General features: G+C 46.4%; 1 protein-coding gene across 2 annotated transcripts in view; it reads right to left on the bottom strand.

The window, feature by feature from the left end:
• LOC124802407 (ATP-binding cassette sub-family G member 1-like) overlaps positions 1 to 19,986 on the bottom strand; it is a 794,031-nt gene extending 774,045 nt beyond the window's left edge. For both annotated transcript variants that reach the window (XM_047263167.1, XM_047263166.1), the window contains exon 1: positions 19,841 to 19,986. The gene's annotated coding sequence lies outside the window, so the exon portion shown is untranslated. The remainder of the gene's footprint in view (positions 1 to 19,840) is intronic.
• Positions 19,987 to 22,239: the final 2,253 nt, after the last annotated feature.

Genomic DNA, 22,239 nt, shown 5'->3' on the forward strand with positions numbered 1-22,239 from the left:
CCAGGTTTCCTAAAGGGCAGTGCAGAAAGCAGGTGTAAAACTTAACAGTTGCCATAGCTCAGCCAGGTGGTGGAAAAATTGCAGCAATTCCACTGGAGGATAACGTTATCGTGAGGCTGGGAAGGCATGAAGCATGCAAGGAGGCAGGTTACACCTCAGGATCACCTGCTGCCACCGGTTGAGTATTTGTATTCATTTCTATTATGGATGAGGCATCAAAAAATGTTCAAATGTGAGTGAAATCTTATGGGACTTAGCTGCTAAGGTCATCAGTCCCTAAGCTTACACACTACTTAACCTAAATTATCCTAAGGACAAACAAACACACATATGCCCGAGGGAGGACTCGAACCTCCACCAGGACCAGCCACACAGTCCATGATTGCAAGGCCTAGACCGCTTGGCTAATCCCGCGCGGCTATTAGGCATCAGTGAGATCCAGGTCCTCAGGGGATGTCGAGATCTCCACCTCATCCATAGGAGGAGAATTGGTAGGGAGTAGTGGTGTTGGGGCCACCAGAGAGTCCTTTTTCTTAGCAGACTTCTTTGTTTGCTTGCCCTCTCGCTTCTCTTTAGGGGCTTGCTGGGAGGACTTCTGCGAAGTAGCTTCAGGCATGGAGGACGGCTGTGAAGCTCTTCGTCCAGCAACTTTCGGCTCCTTTAGCCACTGGTGAGTGTCTTCTGTGGCATTAATGGAGATAGGGTTCCAAGGGACCCCTTCCACACTAGAGGAGCCAGAGGAGGCTGTTGCTTCTCTGGCTGAGGAGAGGGGACCAATGTCCCCTATGTTTGGGGGGGGGGGCCTTGCTCCTCAAGTAGGTACTTCGGGAGCAATGGATGGAGATTTCGCCCCTACCAGCAAGGGGGCAGATGTGTTCTGGGGGCCTGGAGGGCCCACTGTTAGTGGCACAGAGTGTGGTATAACTGGTACTTGTGATGGCAATGGTAAGGTAGCTGCAAGGTATGTGGATGTCAACCAAATAGGGTGTAATCGCTCAAATTTACGTTTAGCCTCTTGGTAAGTCAACTGGTCCAGGGTTTTGTACTCCATGACTTTCCGCTCCTTTTGGAGTGCTGTGCTGTCTGGCGAGCAGGGTGAGTGCTGCTGTCTGCAGTTGATACAAGTGGGAGGAGGCGCACATGGAGTATCTGGGTGCAGTGGAAGTGCAGCGGGAACACGTGTGCCCGAATTTCCAGCACTTAGAGCACCGCATAGGAGGAGGGACTATGATTTAACGTCACAGCGGTAAACCATCACCTTGACCTTTCCAGGCAATGAATCACCCTCAAAGGCCAAGATGAAGGCACCGGTAGCAACCCTGTTTTCTTTGGGTCCCCTATAAACACGCCGGATGAAATGAACGCCCCACCGTTCTAGATTGGTGCGGAGCTCGTCGTCAGACTGCAAGACGAAGTCGCGATGGAAAATAAGCCCCTGGACCTTCTTGAGGCTTTTATGTGGAGTGACGGAATCAGGAATACCACCCAGTCGGTCACAAGTGAGTAGTGTTCGGAATTGGGCTGAGGATGCTGTCTGAATCAAGACTGCACTGCTTCTCATCTTGGACAGCGCTGTCACTTCCCCAAACTTACGCTCAAGATGTTCAACAAAAAATTGAGGCTTCCTAGGTGGAAACGAGTCCCTTTCCATTCTGCTTTTTTTTTTTGTCATCAGTCTACTGACTGGTTTGATGCGGCCCGCCACGAATTCCTTTCCTGTTTTTTTTTTTTTTTTTTTTTTTGTGGTTTTCGGGCGCACAACTTCAATGGTCATTAGCGCCCTGACTACTCTAAGAATGCACCGCGAGGCACAAGTTGACAACAACAACTAAAAGGGAAAACACAATAAAAGACAGACTGACAGGCATAGGATTAAAAAAACATCAAATGTCCTTAGCGAGGTTTGTCAAATTGATAAAACAAAGAACACGAGCAGCTGCTCGTGGGTCATCCGCTAAAATGGCATCTAAAGTATTAGGCAGGTTAAGATCGAGGCGCAGTGTGTTAAGATCTGGACAGGACATGAAAATGTGTCTAACCGTCAGCAAGTGCCCACATGGGCAGAACGGCGCCGGCGCAGCCGTCAGCAGATGGCGATGGCTGAACCGGCAGTGTCCAATTTTTAACCTTGCTAAAACGACCTCCTCCCGCCGAGAAGGGCGTGAGGAGGACGTCCAAGCCACGGGAAGAGGTTTTAAGGCCCGAAGCTTGTTGTCGGCAAGTGCAGCCCAATCGGCATGCCACAGCGACACAACGCGCCGACAAATGACCCTGCTAAAATCGGACGAAGGGACACAACAAGAAGCTGTCCGAGGCTGGAGGACCGCAGCCTTGGCCGCGGCATCTGCAGCTTCGTTCCCAGGGATACCGACATGGCCAGGAACCCACATAAAGCTAACCGGCGTACCGACGTCCACCAGCTGCTGAAGAGAGCGTTGGATCCGGTGTACGAAAGGGTGAACCAGGTACGGATCACTGAGGCTCTGGATGGCGCTCAGGGAATCTGAGCAGATGACATAAGCAGAATGTCGGTGGCGGCAGATGTAAAGAACAGCCTGGTAGAGGGCAAAGAGCTCAGCTGTGAAGACCGAACAATGGCCATGGAGCCGGTATTGGAAACTTTGTGCCCCGACAATAAAGGAACACCCGACCCCGTCATTGGTCTTAGAGCCATCTGTATAAATGAAAGTCATGTTGTTGAACTTCGAACGAAGTTCCAAAAAACGGGAGTGGTAGACCGAACCGGGGGTGACCTCTTTTGGGAGCGAGCTGGGGTCGAGGTGAACGCGGACCTGAGCCTGGAGCCAAGGTGGCGTGCGGCTCTCGCCCACTCGAAAGGTTGCAGGGAGTGAAAAATGAAGGTGTTGAAGGAGGCGACGAAAGCGAACTCCAGGGGGTAGCAAGGCAGAGACATACAACCCGTATTGAAGGTCAAGAGAGTCGTCAAAAAAGGAACGATAAGACGGATGGTCGGGCATTGACAGTAGCCGACAGGCATACCGACAAAGCAGTATATCGCGCCGGTAGGTGAGTGGCAATTCGCCAGCGTCAGCATGAAGACTCTCTACGGGACTGGTATAAAATGCTCCGATCGCAAGTCGTAAACCCCGATGTTGTATGGAGTTGAGGCGGCGTAAGATGGATGGCCGTGCAGAGGAGTATACGAAGCTCCCATAATCCAGCTTGGAGCGGACGATCGACCGATATAGACGAAGTAGGACGGTTCGATCCGCTCCCCACGACATACCACTGAGAACACGGAGGACATTTAAAGAACGGGTACAACGGGCGGCCAAATATGACACATGTGGAGACCAGCTAAGTTTCCTGTCAAAGGTAAGGCCTAAAAATTTGATTGTCTCCACGATTGGGAGAGCAACGGGACCGAGTCGTAAGGACGGTGGGAGAAACTCTTTGTAGCGCCAGAAGTTAATACAGACCGTCTTCTCGGCAGAAAAACGGAAGCCATTGGCGACACTCCAGGAGTAAAGACGGTCAAGAGAACGCTGAAGACAGCGCTCCAGGACACGTGTACACTGCTCGCTGCAATAGATGGTAAAATCGTCCACGAAAAGGGAGCCTGATACATCAGCCGGGAGGCAATCCATTATTGGATTGATCGCGATGGCGAAGAGAGCGACGCTCAAAACTGAGCCCTGTGGCACCCCATTCTCCTGGCGAAAGGTGTCGGACAGGACAGAACCCACACGTACCCGAAACTGTCGATCCATTAAAAAGGAACGAATAAAAAGAGGGAGGCGACCGCGAAAGCCCCATGTATGCATGGTGCGGAGAATGCCCGCCCTCGAACAGGTGTCGTAAGCCTTCTCCAAATCAAAGAACACAGCCGCGGTCGGGCGCTTCCGCAAGAAGTTATTCATAATGAAGGTCGACAAGGTAACCAGATGGTCAACAGCAGAGCGGCGCCTTCGAAATCCACATTGTACATTGGTAAGTAGGCGTCGAGACTCGAGCAGCCAAACCAATCGAGAGTTAACCATTCGCTCCATCACTTTACAGACACAGCTGGTAAGCGAGATAGGTCGATAACTGGAAGGCAAGTGCTTGTCCTTCCCCGGCTTAGGAATCGGGACAACAATAGACTCGCGCCAGCATGCGGGAACATGTCCCTCAATCCAGATGCGATTGTATGTACGAAGAAGAAAACCTTTACCCGCAGGAGAAAGGTTCTTCAGCATCTGAATATGAATAGAATCAGGCCCTGGAGCGGAGGACCGTGATCAGCCAAGTGCGGTTTCGAGTTCCCGCATGGTGAATGGGGCATTATAACTTTCACAATTCGAGGAGCGGAAGTCAGGTGGCCTAGCCTCCTCTGCCTGTTTGCGGGGGAGGAAGGCAGGGTGGTAATGAGCGGAGCTCGAAACCTCGGCGAAAAAGCGGCCGAAGGCATTGGAGACAGCCTCAGGGGCCACAAGGACTTCATTCGCGACCTTCAAGCCAGAAACTGGGGAGTGGACCTTAGTGCCAGATAGCCGGCGCAGGCTACCCCAGACAACAGAAGAAGGGGTAAAACTGTTGAAGGTGCTTGTGAAAGCAGCCCAGCTGGCTTTCTTGCTTTCTTTAATAATACGACGACACTGAGCACGTAATCGTTTATAATTAATACAATTCGCCACTGTAGGGTGGCGTTTAAAGGTGCGTAAAGCACGTCGACGAGCACGTAAAGCGTCTCTACATGCTGCGGTCCACCAGGGGACCGGTACGCGACGTGGAGAAGAAGTAGGGTGAGGGATGGAATATTCAGCAGCAGCGAGAATGACTTCCGTGAGGTGTGCGACCTGACGATCGCAGCTTGTGAAGGTTTGATCCTGAAAGGTCGCCCTGGAAGAGAAGAGCCCCCAGTCTGCCTTGGAGATGGTCCAACTAGAGGAGTACGGAGAGGGAGTATGCCACAGGAGATGGATAACACACGGGAAGTGGTCGCTCGAATATGTATCAGCAAGTGCATACCACTCAAACCGGCGTGCAAGTTGGGGAGTACATATAGAGAGGTCTAAATGGGAATAGGTATGAGATGTGTCCGAAAGAAAAGTAGGGGCGCCAGTATTGAGGCAGACAAGATTGAGCTGGTTGAAAAGGTCTGCTAACAAGGAGCCCCTCGGGCAGGATGCTGGAGAGCCCCAAAGAGGATGGTGGGCATTGAAGTCTCCAGTTAACAAAAATGGTGCAGGTAGCTGAGCAATAAGTTGCGTCATGTCTGCCCTGGTAACGGCAGATGACGATGGAGTGTAAACGGTACAAATGGAAAATGTAAAAGTGGGGAGAGTAATGCGGATGGCAACTGCCTGCAGGTCGGTGTGCAACGTGATGGGATCGTAGTAAATATCATCCCGGACCAGCAACATAACCCCTCCATGAGCTGGGATACCTACCACAGGGGGTAGGTCAAAACGCACAGAGGTGTAGTGTGCCAAGGCAATTTGATCGCATGGGCGTAGCTTCGTTTCCTGGAGGGCTACGACAAGCGGACGATGCAAGCGGAGCAGCAACGTCAAGTCCTCTCGGTTGGAGCGAATGCTGCGAATATTCCAGTTAATAAGTGCCATCGTAAGAAAAGGAAGATGAAAGAAGGGGTCACCTCAAAGGCCGCTTAGGGCCTGGCTTCGAGCGAGCACTGCCGCCGCTATCAGGAGGCGGACAGTCATCGTCCATGGGGTCTATAGGGTCATCGGCCATCTCGGGAGGATGGCCGGGAGGGGGAGCGTCCTCCGCCGGTGAACGGCCAGATGTTCGGCTACCAGCGGTGCGGCCAGGCGAAACGGATGACGGCCTGGGGCGGCAACCGCTGGGTGGCGCAGGAGAAGAAAGGCGCCGCGGCGGAGAAGGAGAACTGTGCTTCCAATGCGCCTTTTTAGAAGGACGTTTGGTGGAAGTACCGGTCGAAGGCTGGGAGGTCGAGGGACGGAGGAAGTCTGCACGGGATGGTTCCTTCTTGAAGGCCCGTGCATCTGACTTCGGGGTCTTCGACTTAGCAGAAGCTGAGGAAGTGGCTGGTGTCTGTGGGGTGATGGGAGGAAGAGGAGACGTCGACCGCGCGATCTTAGCACTGGCCGAACGGACGACCGTGGTGCTGAAGTCAGATCGCATGTCTGGGTTGCTACCTCCCGGGTAGTCCGAGGAGAGGCGAGGACAGTGCTGTATTTCCCCGCTGGGAGCAGCGTGGGCTTCCTACTAGCCAATAGCTTGCGAGCAGCCGAGGTGGACACTTTCTCTTTGACTCGAATTTCCTGGATACAGCGTTCTTCCTTATAGACAGGACAGTCGCGGGAGGATGCGGCATGGTCACCCTGACAGTTCACACAACGAGGAGACGGAGGTGGACAGTCACCCTCATGGGCATCCCTGCCACAAGTGACACATTTAGCCGCATTGGCGCAAGACTGTCGAGTGTGATTGAAACGCTGACACTGGTAGCAGCGCGTAGGTGTCGGGACATAGGGGCGAACAGAAATAACCTCGTAGCCCGCCTTGATGCGCGATGGCAGCTTAACACTATCGAAGGTTAAGAAAAGTGTCCGGGTCGGTACAAGGTCATTGTTGACCTTTTTCATGACCCGATGGACAGCCGTCACGCCCTGCTCAGCGAGGAAAGATTGAAGCTCCTCGTCAGTCAATCCGTCGAGGGAGCTACTATAGACTACACCACGAGACGAATTCAAAGTGCGGTGGGCCTCCACCCGGACAGGGAACGTGTACAAGAGTGTGGCCCGAAGCAGTTTTTGTGCCTGAAAGGCACTCTCAGTTTCTAGTAATAAGGTACCGTTACGCAACCTGGTACAAGATTTGACAGATCCGGCTATGGCATCTACGCCCTTCTGAATAACGAAAGGGTTGACAGAGGAAAAATCCTTTCCGTCCTCAGATCGAGAAACTACGAGGAACTGTGGGGCAGGCGGTAGTACTTTTGTCACTGTTGGCTGGTCACGTTTCCGTTTGTGGGTCGAAGTCGAAAGCGATGGAGTAGAATCCATTGCGGAGGAATCCCCCATGATTGCCAGCGTCTCCGATGGCGCGCTCCTTCCTTGTGGGGACCCTCTCAGAGGGCACTCCCGCCTTAGGTGAATGTTTACACCTCAGGTCACACCTCCCGAGAAACAGACGGAGGGACCAATCGGCATGGTCAGAAGGTATCAGCTCAGGCAATCAGCCCTCCCCGGGCCTGGCCTTTACCAGGGGGTACGCGCGTGCCTTACATGTCTACCCAGGGCGGGGACTTACGCGTTACCCCGTCACCGGCTACGCGTGCGAACGCGTGGGTCGGCCTTCAGACACGCACAGGGAGGAAGGAAGAAGAGGAAAAAGAAGAGAGAGAGGGAGAAAGAGGACAGACTGTCTCAAACGCCGAGGCGGAGACCAGAGAAGGCAAGGAGAAGAAGGCAATGAGAAAGCAAGGAGAAGAAGGCAATGAGAAGGCAAGGAGAAGAAGGCAATGAGAAGGCAAGGAGAAAAACGCAATGAGAAGGCAAGGAGAAGTCAAGGGAAAGAGTAAGGAAGACAGTGAAGTGGAGAAGAGCAAAGAAAGGAACCAACAAAAGGAAGGAAGAAACGAGAAGTGAAAAACCAAAAAGACCACGATTATAGGTCGTGAAACCGTCCGTCTCCGGACGCAGGCACTAACTATCCCCGTAAGGGGGATGGACTCCTTTTAGTCGCCTCTTACGACAGGCAGGAATACCTCGGGCCTATTCTAATCCCCGGACCCGCAGGGGGGGTCCTTTCCTGTGCTAACCTCTTCATCTCAGAGTAGCACTTGCAACCTACGTCCTCAATTATTTGCTTGACGTATTCCAATCTCTGTCTTCCTCTACAGTTTTTGCCCTCTACAGCTCCCTCTAGTACCATGTCTTAGCAGATGTCCTATCATCCTATCCCTTCTCCTTATCAGTGTTTTCCACATATTCCTTTCCTCTCCGATTCTGCGTAGAACCTCCTCATTCCCTACCTTATCAGTCCACCCAATTTTCAACATTCGTCTATAGCATCACATCTCAAATGCTTCGATTCTCTTCTGTTCCGGTTTTCCCACAGTCCATGTTTCACTACCATACAATGCTGTACTCCAGACGTACATCCTCAGAAATTTCTTCCTCAAATTAAGGCCGGTATTTGATATTAGTAGACTTCTCTTGGCCAGAAATGCCTTTTTTGCCATAGCGAGTCTGCTTTTGATGTCCTCCTTGCTCCGTCCGTCAATGGTTATTTTATTGCCTAGGTAGCAGAATTCCTTAACTTCATTGACTTCGTGACCATCAATCCTGATGTTAACTTTCTCGCTGTTCTCATTTCTACTACTTCTCATTACCTTCGTCTTTCTCCGATTTACTCTCAAACCATACTGTGTACTCATTAGACTGTTCATTCCGTTCAGCAGATCATTTAATTCTTCTTCACTTTCACTCAGGATAGCAATGTCATCAGCGAATCGTATCATTGATATCCTTTCACCTTGTATTTTAATTCCACTCCTGAACCTTTCTTTTATTTCCATCATTGCTTCCTCGATGTACAGATTGAAGAGTAGGGGCGAAAGGCTACAGCCTTGTCTTACACCCTTCTTAATACGAGCACTTCGTTCTTGATCGTCCACTCTTATTATTCCATCTTGGTTGTTGTACATATTGTATATGACCCGTCTCTCCCTATAGCTTACCCCTACCTTTTTTCAGAATCTCGACCAGCTTGCACCATTTTATATTGTCGAACGCTTTTTCCAGGTCGACAAATCCTATGAAAGTGTCTTGATTTTTCTTTAGCCTTGCTTCCATTATTAACCGTAACTTCAGAATTGCCTCTCTCGTCCCTTTACTTTTCCTAAAGCCAAACTGATCGTCACCTAGCGCATTCTCAACTTTCTTTTCCATTCTTCTGTATATTATACTTGTAAGCAGCTTCGATGCATGAGCTGTTAAGCTGATTGTGCGATAATTCTCGCACTTGTCAGCTCTTGCCGTCTTCGGAATTGTGTGGATGATGCTTTTCCGAAAGTCAGATTGTATGTCGCCAGACTCATATATTCTACACACCAACGTGAAAAGTCGTTTTGTTGCCACTTCCCCCAATGATTTTAGAAATTCTGATGGAATGTTATCTATCCCTTCTGCCTTATTTGACCGTAAGTCCTCCAAAGCTCTTTTAAATTCTGATGCCAATACTGGATCCCCTATCTCTTCTAAATCGACTCCTGTTACTTCTTCTGTCACATCAGACAAATCTTCACTCTCATAGAGGGTTTCAATGTATTCTTTCCACCTATCTGCTCTCTCCTCTGCATTTAACAGTGGAATTCCCGTTGCACTCTTAATGTTACCAACGTTGCTTTTAATGACACCAAAGGTTGTTTTGACTTTCCTGTATGCTGAGTCTGTCCTTCCGACAATCATATCTTTTTCGATGTCTTCACATTTTTCCTGCAGCCATTTCATCTTAGCTTCCCTGCACTTCCTACTTATTTCATTCCTCAGCGACTTGTATGTCTGTATTCCTGATTTTCCCGGAACATGTTTGTACTTCCTCCTTTCATCAATCAACTGAAGTATTTCTTTTGTTACCCATGGTTTCTTCGCCGCTACCTTCTTTGTACCTATGTTTTCCTTCCCAACTTCTGTGATGGCCCTTTTTAGAGATGTCCATACCTCTTCAACTGTACTGCCTACTGCGCTATTCCTTATTGCTGTATCTATAGCGTTAGAGAACTTCAAACGTATCTAGTCATTCCTTAGTACTTCCGTATCCCACTTCTTTGCCTATTGATTCTTCCTGAACTTCAGCCTACTCTTCATCACTACTATATTGTGATCTGAGTCTATATCTGCTCCTGGGTACGCCTTACAATCAAGTATCTGATTTCGGAATCTCTGTCTGACCATGATGTAATCTAATTGAAATCTTCCCGTATCTCCCGGCCTTTTCCAAGTATACCTCCTCCTCTTGTGATTCTTGAACAGGGTATTCGCTATTACTAGCTGAAACTTGTTTCAGAACTCAATTAGTCTTTCTCCTTTTTCATTCCTCGTCCCAAGCCCATATTCTCCTGTAACCTTTTCTTCTACTCCTTCCCCTACAACTGCATTCCAGTCGCCCATGACTATTAGATTTTCGTCCCCCTTTACATACTGCATTATCCTTTCAATATCCTCATACACTTTCTCTATCTGTTCATCTTCAGCTTGCGACGTCGGCATGTATACCTGAACTATCGTTGTCGGTGTTGGTCTGCTGTCGATTCTGATTAGAACAACCCAGTCACTGAACTGTTCACAGTAACACACCCTCTGCCCTACTTTCCTATTCATAACGAATCCTACACCTGTTATACCATTTTCTGCTGCTGTTGATATTACCCGATACTCATCTGACCAGAAATCCTTGTCTTCCTTCCACTTCACTTCACTGACCCCTACTATATCTAGATTGAGCCTTTGCATTTCCCTTTTCAGATTTTCTAGTTTCCCTACCACGTTCAAGCTTCTGACATTCCACGCCCCGACTCGTAGAACATTATCCTTTCGTTGATTATTCAATCTTTTTCTCATGGTAACCTCCCCCTTGGCAGTCCCCTCCCGGAGATCCGAATGGGGGACTATTCCGGAATCTTTTGCCAATGGAGAGATCATCATGACACTTCTTCAATTACAGGCCACATGTCCTGTGGATATACGTTACGTGTCTTTAATGCAGTGGTTTCCATTGCCTTCTGCATCCTCATGTCATTGATCATTGCAGATTCTTTCGCCTTTAGGGGCAATTTCCCACCCCTAGGACAAGAGAGTGCCCTGAACCTCTATCCGCTCCTCCGCCCTCTTTGACAAGGCCGTTGGCAGAATGAGGCTGACTTCTTATGCCGGAAGTCTTCGGCCGCCAATGCTGATTATTTATCAAAATTTAGGCAGTGGCGGGGATCGAACCCGGGACCGAAGACGTTTTGATTATGAATCAAAGACGCTACCCCTAGACCACGGGTCTGCTACAGACTAAATACTGAGGCGAATATGGCTCTCTTCTTTCTGTAGCCCTAAATTCCTCCCATGTAGCGAGGGAGGGAAACGATTTAGGGTCATGCCTGTCGGCATTGTATTCGATCTTGCCCTTCTTACAGACTGCTGGTGCAGTATGGTCACCAGCAAGAGCTGACTTAGTCCGCTTCTTTGCGGGTCATCCGCCCTGATGCCACCCACGTGCGCTACCCAGCTACAGCACAGGCCAGCTAGCATGATGGCCTTTGCCAGGAGTCCTTATGCCCCAGGAAGATAGGCATCTACTCCTTGGCATATGTGGGGAGTTTACAGCTCAGGCATGAGCAGTGCGATCACTGTGTTGCAAGGGGGCTACCACCAAATGGGTACATGATGGCCCCACAACAACGAACTGGCTACTGTGCTGGATATTTGGTGCAGAGAAATCCAATACTGTCATGGGGGCGAAAGAGGATAGGAGACAACAAAAGAAAATGATATACCCCAGAAAGTGCCCTCGCCCAAATGGTTGAATTGTAAGTGGAGATGCAAAGCCAGGAGAAGAGGTTCAGCAGATCGAATCTAAGGGCACTATGGATAACTCATGCACCAAGTATGGCCTCCTTCCCCATATGGCCCCCCCTTATGTAGAGTTTGGAAAGTGGTAGGTCAAACCATAAAATGAAACCTGAACTTATAGTGCCGAAAAGTGCGAGACTCCTTTTAGTCGCCTCTTACGACAGGCAGGGATACCTCGGGCCTATTCTAACCCCCAGACCCGCAGGGCAGAACAAATTATAGTCATAAATAAGAAATAAATATGCGCTCAACATTTAATAAATTTGTATGAAAATTACCTACTGCTCCAGTGGTTTCATTTAGAAACCACTCATGACAGCAGTAGTACAAACGCAAATTACTTTACGTAGCTTTAGATATACTCACTCTCTGCGTTAATTATCTCCTCAATCTGATCGCTATAAAGACCCCATATTTCATAATCTCTTACATTCACGCAGCGCATCTCCGCAACGACTGTTGTTTTGAAAGCTGTACGGAACTGTTACAATGCACTATCTTTGTGGAAATCTCTCTGTGTACCACTAGATGTCTGTCTTGCAATAGTATCGGTGGCTTCATGAGAAGGGCTACGGTACTTTAAAAAATAATAAAATGGTGGTTTCTGGTAGAAACACTGGTACTCAAAGCTTTAAATAGACAGGTTGTGGAGTTCTACAAAAGCCACAATGCAGATAAAATTGAAACAATAAAATGAATCGGTGCAGTAAGAGAAGACCGGAGGGAAGGGTTAATTAATACAATTTGATATGCCAAGACAGGAAAACTTTTAGGCAGAAAATTCACGAGTGGACACACAGCCTGGCAGGAAAACGCAAGAAGACCGGAACAGCGTGGTCTGACTCGTTGAAAAGAAGCCATCCCGATGTCTTATTGAGCACAGATATTTTTTTCTTTTTTGAGGGGTTTCCGAATATAGACCAACAAGTATCTTCTACTAAAATACATGGGTCAGCGTCCTCAATGTTGGTATTTATAGTGGTTGAAGTCTATTGTTCTTATATCTTGTAAAATGCACCCTCCATATTCGAAAGGATGACAGAAGTTTTCTAATGGAAGAGCCTTCCATTAACTCGGTAAACAAATCGTACGACAATCTCAGTATTTGGAGTCAGTTCTACTTGAACGATAGAAACTAGGAAAATGAGATGCCGAATTAAGTCGTTGTCTTATACCGACCCATGCAGCTGCGTAGGTTCATTGAATTTCGATGGGACGCATGCATAATGAAACAGAAAATGGAAGGAGAGGAAGGTGCTGGTGTCATTGTTTCCCGCAATTAATCACGTCTCTCATTTAAATACAAACGGTTCACGTGCTGCCCACAAAGCAGTTTTTTGAGCTTCGAAAAAGGCTTCAGAAAACCTGGAAAAGGGCTCTAATTTGAAAATGTACTTAATTTTCCTAATGAAAATCCCAGAAAACACTAACTCTCATTGCATGACTAAAATAGCGAAAAACAGCACGAACGGAAGATTGAAGGTCAAAAGTCACTGCCACATGAGAAAGTAATGAATGGTAGCTATCCCTAAATGTAAGAAAAGATAAGTTAATGCGGATGAGTAGGAAGAACAAACCGGTAATGTTCGGATACAGTATTACCAGTGTCCTGCCTGACACAGTCAAGTCGTTTATATATCTGGGCGTAACGTTGCGAAGCGATAAGAACTGGAAAGAGCATGTGAAAACTGTGACATGGAAGGCAAATGTTCGACTTAGGTTTATTGGGAGAATTTTGGGGAAGAGTGGTTCACCTGTTAAAGAGATCGCCTGTAGGGCGCTGGTGCGACCTGTTCTTGAGTACTGCTCGATTGTTTGGGATGCGTACTAGGTCGGATTGAAGGAAAATATCGAAGCAATTCAGAGGAGGGCTACTAGATCTGTTACTTGTAGGTTCGAATAAAATTTAAGTGATACGGAGACTCTTCGGGAACTCAAACGGGAATCCCTGGAGGAAAGGCGGCGTTCTTTTCGGGAAACACTATTAAGAAGCTTTAGGATACCGGCATTTGACGCTGACTGCCGAACGATTCTGCTCACGCCAGCATACATCGCGCATACGGGCCACGAAGATATGATGCTAGAAATTAGGGCTCATACGGAGACAATATAAAAATGCAGTAAATGAAGCAGGAAAAGAGGAATGTTTACGTCTAAAAAATTAGATCGACTGGAAGTGCAAAATGGCTAAGCAGGGATGGCTAGAGGACAAATGTAAAGATATAGAGGCGTATATCACTAGGGGTCACGATGGATACTGCCTACAGAAAAATTAAAGAGACCTTTGGTGAAAAGAGAACCATCTGTGTGAATGTCAAGAGCTAAGATGGGAAGGCAGAAAGGTGGAAGGAGTATATATAGGGTCTGTACAAGGGCGATGTACTCGAGGGCAATATTATGGACATGGAAGAGGACGTAGGCGAATATGAAATCGGAGATAAGATACTACGTTAAGAATTTGACAGAACTGAAGGACCTAAGTCGAAACAAGGCCCCGGGAGTAGACAACATTCCACAGCCTTGGGAGAGCCAGCCATGACAAAACTGTTCCATCTGGTGATCAATATATTTGAGACATGCGAAATTCCCTCAGACTTCAAGAAGAATATAATAATTCCAATCCAAAAGAAAGCAGGTGCGAAAATTATCGAAGTATCAGTTTAATAAGTCTGCAATATACTGACACGAATTCATTACAGGCCGACGTAAAAAGCTGGTAGAACGCGATCTTGGGGAAGATCAGTATGGATTCCATAGAGATGTTGGAACACCTGAGGCAATAACGACCCTACGACCTGTCTTAGAAGATAGACTAAGGAAAGAGAAACCTGGGGCCGAAACGCACAGTAACCCAGGGTTCGGTTTAGGGCGGTGGTGGGGTGAGTGGATTGCTGTAGCCTGTTGTGGGGTTGTGTACCGCTGCGGGCTACGGCGGGGACGAAGCCTCTCCGTCGTTTCTAGGTCCCCAGTTCCATACAATACAATACAAGTCGTTACGGTTACGGTCGGCTACATCTGATAACCCCATCGAAGGATCGCAGTATTGTGCACCAAGCACATCGTAACTTCTTGACACCTGCGTCTACCATCCGAGCAGAAGTAATGGACTCCCTCCAGCATTCCGTGTCATCCCGCACCATGGGTCGCAGAGTAGCTGCAGCCTGGCTAGGGAACTACCGTCCGATGCCAGGCTAGTTAACACCATACCCCAGACGTGTGTGTTTGGAGTGGTCCCATGAGAGGGAAGCATGGACTGCAAATGCATAGGATGGCATTGTGCTCAGTGACGAATCGTCTGTGACTATGACGGCGACCTGGGGAACAGTTCCATTGTTCTAGAGAGGCTTAGTCATATTGCTCCTGGCTTTATGGTGTGGGAAGCCACTGTGTATGACTTCAGGTGACGGCTGCTAGTGACCGAGCGAACCCCAATGACTTAACGGTATATCACTGACAGCCTGCGACTTCATGTGTTACCTCACATGCGACAGTATTATTGTGCCGGTTTTCAACTAGATAATGCACTTCCATATATGTCATTGTCCATGAACGCCGTGCGTGTTGAGGCACTTTCGTGTGCAGCTGGGTTCACAGGACCTGCTCCGAGGGAACATGTATAGGACGTATAGTCCTTCCCAGTGCCAATGTTCGCGATGTCAAGGACCAGGTAACAACATTTGTGGGCCAGCTTGCCTGAGGAGAGGATACAAAATCTTCCTAACCGAATCGATGCTTGCATCGAGGCTAGAGGGACGCATCATCATACTGAAAAGTGGACTGATGCTACTAAGTCCTTTGTAGATTTGACTAGACTCTGTATTCACATAAATACTAAGTGTCTACCAGTTATGAATAATACAGAAATGGGAGTTTTATACAAGTACACTTACAAGACATTTACCGAACGATAGCATTAGAGCCGGCCGCGGTGGCCGTGCGGTTCTAGGCGCTTCAGTCCGGAACCGCGAGACTGCTACGGTCGCAGGTTCGAATCCTGCCTCGGGCATGGATGTGTGTTATGTCCTTAGGTTAGTTAGGTTTAAGTAGTTCTAAGTTCTAGGGGACTGATGACCTCAGATGTTAAGTCCCATAGTGCTCAGAGCCATTCGAACCATTTGAGGCCACGAGAAAGACAGGCCGTGGTGCGTACGTCACAGCACGTGAAGTACAGGTCTTACGAGTGCCAGCAGCCGTCCTGGCTGGAAGCGAATAACTATTTAAGTGACATTAAGTTATATACACTAACTCTGTTGAAGATCCACATATCGGGATTTTCATGTGTAATTAGAAGCACTAATTCGCGAGAACTTCTGACCAGCTCCAGAGAACCTATAGTAAGGAAAATAAGTCACAGAACATCCCAACAGCATGAAGTGTCAGCCGCAATAGATCTGCCTTGTGAAGCTAAATCTAATCCATAATGTAATTTTTTCAGGTGGCTCCCATCCCCCATTTCTCACGTTTCCAATGTTTATAATACAGTAAATCAAGTAAAGCTTTTCTCAACCGAATCTGGTTTGGACACAGCGGGCCTTTACGTGGCTCTCTCCTACTGGAAATAGTATGAACTTATCTTCCTTCGATCTCTGAACCGTCATCTGGTATCAAAAATTTAATATGAACTCTGAAGCGCAGTGCAACTTGGGTCTTTCACGTAACAAATCATTAAGGGAGATAAGAGATAACAGGTTTCTTTTTAATTTCCTGACAGTCTCTTACATACCACAGAGACTTGAATAAAGGCACGATGGAACGAAAACCTGCACTAGTCTTACAAAATTAAAGGGAGACACTATGCCGCAGTGGTACCCAACCTCCCAAACGCCCTTCCTACCAAAATTGTAAATACAGCAGAAACTTTGTAGTGACAATGGCACGCCTCCAGTTCAATCACGGGAGATTGCGGCAACACCTCTACCACTTCAACATTATCCTATCTTCTCGGCAATTCACTATGAACGAACATTTGAACACTTAATCAGAGAAGACGAAAAAAAGTGTGCAAACTCCTGTGAGATTTTATAGCGAAAGTGCAAATAATAACATAGGATAATTATTTGTGATGTGAACAAACCTTTTATATTAATGATGGTATTTTAATTTTCTTAGCTCACAGACTCAATTTCAGGTTAAACTGATATGTTGTTATAAACGCACTTTCGTCGCACGTTTCCTTTTGAAGATTCAAAAATGTTCAAATGTATGTGAAATCTTATGGGACTTAACTGCGAAGGTCATCAGTCCCTAAGCTTACACACTACTTAACCTAAATTATCCTAAGGACAAACACACACACCCATGCCCGAGGGAGGACTCGAACCTCCGCCGGGACCAGCCGCACAGCCCAGGACTGCAGCGCTCAGACCGCTCGGCTAATCCCGCGCGGATTTTGAGGTTCCAGTCTGTTATACATTTAGGCGAAATGTTAAAAAAAAAATCATTTTGAGGTAGGCTACATAGACTATGTCCAAAAGTCATTAACAAATTTAAAAAAATATTAACGATTCGGAAAATAGTTGTAAGGTTACCCACTGGATGTGTTTTGAAATTATTATTTTAAGCTATGTCCATGGTCAGTAAAGTTACATTATAAGAGAGTCAGGATGACAAAAGGAGCGATAATCGAATGTAAGGAAGAAATTGTTCATAGAAATAGTTAATAATGTGGGTAAATGTGCTATAACGCGGCAGTGTAAGACACTTCACTGCTTTTCTCGCACATGTTGGATTTCAAGACCACTGAAGAAACACAAAAAAATTATTCTATATCGGCCACCGTGCAATGATTTTACAAGATGCCAAAATAAACGAATCCTGTGTTAAAAACCAGCAATTTTTACGAAACAAGAAGTTCCGAAATTATGAGATTGGTTTATTTATGTTATACGTGGATATAATGCACCGTGACTGTGCCCAGTTCAATGATAAATTTTTTGCTGGATGCTCATGGAGCGACAGCTGTTCTACTTTTGCCAATACTAGAATGTAACCTGTTGTTGAGCTCTCTCACGCTCGCTCTGACATTGCGGTACTGCTACAACTTCCCAATCCTCAGCTAATTTTGTTGAGGGGCGCTTAGCGGAAGAGATCACAAAACAATGCGATCAACAACAGTTTACATTTCGAGATGGAAGATGACGCTTGTTTCTGAACGGCAGGCGCGGACGTTGCGTAAAGTTGCAAGATACGAAAGATATTCATTGTATGATTCTGTTGAAAAAGACGCTATCTCAGTTCTCCGGACAATCAGACTTGCGATCGGGCATGAAACAATAACAAAGACTTTACACACTGTCAGCTGCTTGTTTCCGACTAAGACGAAGTTAACCACCAAAATTTTGATATTACATTCATATTTTATCCTGCAAGACAATATCTAAGAATGCCGAGTCCCTCTCACTTCGATATTTTAATTTCAGTCAGCGGCGAGAAGCCCAGTTCGCGCAAATAACGTAATTGAAAATGTTAATAACACATAAGCTACCATCTGGGTGATAGTCGGGCATTCACTGCTTATTGACAACCAAAATGTACCCAAAGTCACCATGAAAAATTATGATTCCAATGTTCTGCCTGTCTTCAAATCTGCCAGTTTCACTTGTAAGCCTAAAACGAAATTATTCGGAAGATCTTTCGAATCCACGAGTGATTCGTAAACCCGGTCAAAGTCTTCATCACCCTCTCCAGAATATTTTTTTTGAAATTATGCTACACGAGTGCTAAATGTTCTTTAATTACGTCCATCAACACATTATCGCTAGCATGGAGCCATGCAGTTGGCAACATCTCCCATGGTCAATTGCCTGAATCCACAAATTTACCTTATTTATAAATACTTGAATATTAGACATTCCAGTCAGGATATCTTCGTTTCTACCTTGCCTTTGCTGTTTAGTTCATTTAAGTGTACAAAAATATCGGAAATATATTATCTGCAAATAAAGCCACATAATCGTGCCCCTCAATAGCAAAAACGTCAAGTATCTCATTTGTAAGTAAAAAATTCGCAGTAACACTAACTTGCGATAACTATTTGTACTTGTTTGTAGCAGAAGTGTAGTGCGACACGGAACGTTGAAAAGCCGCGTATTTAGGAGCCGGGATTTGATGAAGTTCGCGGCTTTTCACGACGATTTTCGGAGGAGATGGGAAAGACCCTGCAACGCTGTGAATGGAATAGCAAAATTCCCGATGTGAAGAAATAGCACACCAGTTGCATGAAGAAAATAATAATTTAACGCAAATAGTGTGCTACTTCTTCACATTGGTGTTCTTCAAAAACAGTTTCTGAAAATGATAAACAAAAATCTAAATGACAAATCCTCAGTGATCCAGAGGCAGCAACGCTAGTATGGTAGTTTTGTTATTTGACATCCCACGACTTGTTGCACTGCCGCAGAATGTGAGATATATCGCGGTTTTGTTATACCTACTGTCATCTGTTCTAATCTCTTAATGTAGGTTCTAGTAATTTATTTTCTTTATTTTCTGTTATAGATTCTGTAGATGGGTATTGCATAGCCGGAACTTGTAATTTTATTCAAAAAGCTTTATGATGAAGAAAATCGAATAAAAATTATGAACTAAGATAAATGCGATCATTGTACTGTGAAATAATCGAATAGCTCACTGCAGTCTTTAAACAGTATTTACTTTTCTTTTGATCATATCGTGTGGTTTTGTAGTTACCAGCTGCAGTAAAAGTAGATGCGAGACTGCTCACATTACTGTAAAATTCAGTCTTTTGTAACGACAACACTTGTTTTAATATTTTTAGGCAGTTGGCAATGTAACGTATTGCTGTTGACCGAACGCAATCGCGCACCACTGTTTATACACATTTGACGTGGAAATACTGGATCTACTAACATACGTTAGCTTCGTCAACTCACAACCAGTCACCTTTCAACCTAACTCTGACCTCGGGCTACGCTCCAAATGAGTATGTCGCAACTACTAAGATTTCTTTTTTTCACATTCATTACTTTTCTCGTAGAGGCTTCAAATCTTCAGTGTTCAAATGCCGATTTTAAACCGGAGTGGTATTAAACGACTGCATATTGTTCCACGAACTGTTTTTCCTGAGTAAGCGGCTACATATTAATTATATACAAAGCTCAATAGTTACCCAACACATCCTGAGCATTATGTATACTCTTCACTACAAAACGAGTCATTGTCGAACTCAGTTTCACCGGGAGCGAACGTGTCTACTATAATGTTGCGTCAGCGATAAAAGCACGTGAGTAGTGAGCAGCTCTCTTGAGTCAGACAAGGCGTTTACTCACCACTACCAGTCCAGTCGGTGCGAAGTTCACAGCCACTGCTCCGTCACGAAGCAGCTGATTCTGCCCGCTTATCAACTACGGTAGCATATACAGTACTTGCACACTCGTAGCAACACAACACGGCACAACACACCACGCCTCCCCTGCTGCAGCAACCAAACTGCCTGTCTTGTCTATTCGAATGCGTCAGAGCGTGCGCACAGATGGCCGCCAAAGCCGCACATGCGCCCTGCAACCCGCGCCGTTAAAGGGGAGCACTCGGTCCACGCATTCAGAGGCTCCACTTAAAGGGCATCTGCGGGGCGAGGAAGCGACCTTGGGAAGGGACGGCGGCGGGGTCAACCTGCCCGAGGGTCTTCCTTTTGTCGAGGCCGTCCTCGAAAGAACCTGCGCGTTATAGCACGTGGATGCTGCATTCCAGATACGTGAGAGAGAGCAAACGTGATGCTTCAGATGCCAATACAGGAAGGCGCACGTTAAAGTGGCCCCGACTACACACTTCTCCCCAATTACGCACGAATTGTTGCAAGCCACTAGCATATGGCTCTGAGCACTATGGGACTCAACTGCTGTGGTCATAAGTCCCCAAGAACTTAGAACTACTTAAACCTAACTAACCTAAGGACAGCACACAACACCCAGCCATCACGAGGCAGAGAAAATCCCTGACCCCGCCGGGAATCGAACCCGGGAACCCGGGCGTGGGAAGCGAGAACGCTACCGCACGACCACGAGATGCGGGCCACTAGCATACAACAAGTAGGTACTCATGTACAAAGGTTTATATTTTCTGAATTCATCTTGTCTTTTACATTACATTACAATGAGTGCTCAAAATGACCTCCTTGTGCTTCAGTACATGTCAACATACATTCTGGACAATTCTGCCGCATCGATTACCAAAATTTCACTACGAATATTGTACTTCAGGTTTTTTAACGTTACTCGGTTGTTTGAGAACACTTTTCCCTTTAGACTGCTCCACAGATAACAGTCACTAGTGGTTAGTTACGACGTACGCTGCAACTGCAGTCGTCTGATGACAGTCCTTTCCTATGTGAATCTTCCAAGAAATCGTGAGATAGTATCTCGTGAAGTGTGACAGGTCGCCCCATCCTGTTAAAAGACAACATACGTACGTTCACGGAGGGTACATCACACTGAGATATTTCTTTCACACGTCTTAACCGAGTCGCGAAGACTTTCGTACTTACAGATCTACCCGTGACAGCTTCGAAACAACAGATGACAACTCGTGCGCGACAATAAGCAGCCTATCCTCGGGGTCGGTTTTTCGTCCTCCACCATCTATCTACTAACTGTAAGTGTTTGTATACTGTTATTGTTGTTGATGTTGTTGTTGTTGTGGTCTTCAGTCCTGAGACTGGTTTGATGCAGCTCTCCATGCTGCTCTATCCTGTGCAAGCTGCTTCATCTCCCAGTACGTACTGCAGCCTACATCCTTCTGAAACTGCTTAGTGTATTCATCTCTTGGTCTCTACGATTTTTACCCTCCACGCTGCCCTCCAATACTAAATTGGTGATCCCTTGATTCCTCAGAACATGTCCTACCAACCGATCCCTTCTTTTAGTCAAGTTGTGCCACAAACTCCTCTTCTCCCCAATTCTATTCAATACCTCCTCAATAGTTATGTGGTCTACCCATCTAATCTTCAGCATTCTTCTGTAGCACCACATTTCGAAAGCTTCTATTCTCTTCTTGTCCAAACTATTTATCGTCCATGTTTCACTTCCATACATGGCTACACTGCACACAAATACTTTCAGAAACGACTTCCTGACACTTAAATCAATACTCGATGTTAACAAATTTTTCTTCTTCAGAAACGCTTTTCTTGCCATTGCCAGTCTACATTTTATATCCTCTCTACTTCGACCATAATCAGTTATTTTGCTCCCCAAATAGCAAAACTCCTTTACTACTTTAAGTGTCTCATTTCCCAATCTAATATCCTCAGCATCACCCGACTTAATTCGACTACATTCCATTATCCTCGTTTTGGTTTTGTTGATGTTCATCTTATATCCTCCTTTCAAGACACTGTCCATTCCGTTCAACTGCTCTTCCAAGTCCTTTGCTGTCTCTGACAGAATTACAATGTCATCGGCGAACCTTAAAGTTTTTATTTCTTCTCCATGGATTTTAATACCTACTCCGAATTTTTCTTTTGTTTCCTTTACTGCTTGCGCAATATACAGATTGAATAACATCGGGGAGAGCTACAACCCTGTCTCACTCCCTTCCCAACCACTGCTTCCCTTTCATGTCCCTCGACTCTTATAACTGCCATCTGTATACTGATACGTAACCCTTTTCACTGGACAATCAATCTTAGGAAATGTAATGTGTAGTCGGCGCTTTAATATCACTCTAGCTC

The sequence above is a fragment of the Schistocerca piceifrons genome, chromosome 6 (genome assembly GCF_021461385.2).
Source record: "Schistocerca piceifrons isolate TAMUIC-IGC-003096 chromosome 6, iqSchPice1.1, whole genome shotgun sequence".
NCBI classification, from domain to species: Eukaryota; Metazoa; Arthropoda; class Insecta; order Orthoptera; family Acrididae; genus Schistocerca; species Schistocerca piceifrons.